Raw genomic sequence first — 2,123 nt, 5'->3', positions numbered from 1 at the left:
CACACGCCGTCCCTTCCAAAACGCAACACGAAATATCATTCTGTTTCTAATTTGGGGATTGAAAATAACTTTCCATCCTCCCTTCCAAAAGAAGCCATAAAGTCGTCACTCCAAAAAACCACTGAGAGGACGGCGTGAGAAGGGGGGGGGAAATGACAAGATAAAATTTAGTGGAAAATGGCGGGGGTGGGTGGGGGAAAGGGGGGGGAAGATGATTGCCACTGATCTGTAAATGATCCCAAGAAAAACCAGAACAGTTAAATATAAAGCAGTCTCAGTGAGCCTCTAGAATTAGACAGTTTAATCGTGGTCTTGGCATTTGCCTTTCCAGTCCCAGTGGGCAAACTTTGACCATAGATGGTGTTTTCATGCAAGGGGTTCAGAGTGTCCCAGGGATTCTGCATGCAAACTGGCCCATGATGAATCTCCCAAGTGCCTCGCAAGAGAAAAGAAAATGAGAGTCTGGAAGGAAATGGGACCCTGATGTTACCAGTTCCTCCTCCTCTCCCCATCCTCCAACAGCCACAAAACTCGGTGCCATTTTCAGAGGGTTCTAACTTACCACTGCAATGGTGGGATTCCCCAGCCAAACACAGGTACCTGCCCCATGAGCAGAATAGGAGACAAACTAGTCTGGGTCACTCTTGACACGGACCCCTGAGTAGCATCATCTAAACTTGGAAGTCTCAAAACAAACCCAGAGCTCTGAAGGCTCAGGAGAATTTCTGGACATTAGGAAGGTGACATTCTATACCTTGGGGAAGTGTCCTGGAACCCCCATATTCCACATTTTCATATAATCGTGATCTTACATATAAAGCATGCCTTGTAAGGTATCAGGGGAAAGGGTCTGACCTGCTGAAAGTGATTTCTCTATCCATAGATGTGTATCATTAATGCAGATGAAGTTATGAGAATTGTGTTGTATGGTGGTCATTAAAACAGGCTGTAAGTTAGGGAATCAGCCAGATATTAGCTCCCCAGAGGCAACAGCAAGGAAAGTAGCCAACACCCAGGCGGAGTGTCAATCAACCCATCAACAACCATTGTCCAGTCCAGCAAGTATCAAGGGGTAGCCGTGTTAGTCTGTATCCACAAAAACAACAAGGAGTCCGGTGGCACTTTAAAGACTAACAGATTTATTTGGGCATAAGCTTTCGTGGGTAAAAAAACCTCACACACCAGGGGAACTGCTCAACCTTGCCTGGAGACTCAGTAATGCATCCAGACATGCCCGGACTTGTGTTTGCCAAGCACATGGAATGAGGCTATAAAACAGACATTGGCCACATGCTTGGCCTTTTCCCTTCACCCACCTACGCTGCAAGCAACAAGGACACTCTGAAGACTCCAGCTGAGGGGACTGGCCCAGGTTTCAAGGGTGAAATCTGTGTACTATGAACTGCAGTATCCAGTGGGGTGAGAAAAACTGATTAATCTAGTTGTTGCCCAGTCTAATAGGGTTGAAAGTTTAGACTGCGTGCTTATATTTTACTTTATTTTGGTAACTAACTGACTTTTTGCCTATCACTTAATATCTATTGCTTGTAGTCAATTAATTTGTTTAACTGTTTATCTTTACCAGTGAGTTTGCTTGAAGCGTGTGGCAAATCTGCTCAGGTTTTGCAAAGGCTGGTGTATATCCACTTTCCATTGATGAAGTGGTGAACCAATAAATAAGTCTGCATTGCTCATCTTAAGCAGTGCAAGACGGTATATTCCTGGGGTACAGTGCTGGGAGCTGGGAGGATTTGGCTCTGGTGCCTTTCTCTGTGCGATTCATGAGTGGCTCTGGGAGCATTCATGCAATCTAGGTGAGTGTGGGGCTCCACATGCGGTTGGCTGAGTGATAATGCCTAGAGGGGTTTTCTACTGGTCACTAGCAAAGCATTGTGAGAAACCGCCCAGACTGGGACGTTAAGGGCGCACAGTGGTCCCACAGTCCCAGGCTGCGCCCCGGGGGGATCCCATCACAAGGCAGCTAAAAAAAGGCTCAGAAAGTATCAGCTGCAGAGTTGGAGACACGTCCCACCCTTAGGAGGTGGGAAATTAGGGCAGGAGAAGGGCACATGGAAATCAAACAGGAGAACTGGGAACCAAGGGCTTCTTACAGATGGATGCTT

Source organism: Terrapene carolina, unplaced genomic scaffold (assembly GCF_002925995.2).
Source record: "Terrapene carolina triunguis isolate 2854851 unplaced genomic scaffold, T_m_triunguis-2.0 Scaffold93, whole genome shotgun sequence".
NCBI classification, from domain to species: Eukaryota; Metazoa; Chordata; order Testudines; family Emydidae; genus Terrapene; species Terrapene triunguis.
The sequence above is the reverse complement of the archived record's forward strand: the minus strand, read 5'-3'. Positions refer to the sequence as shown.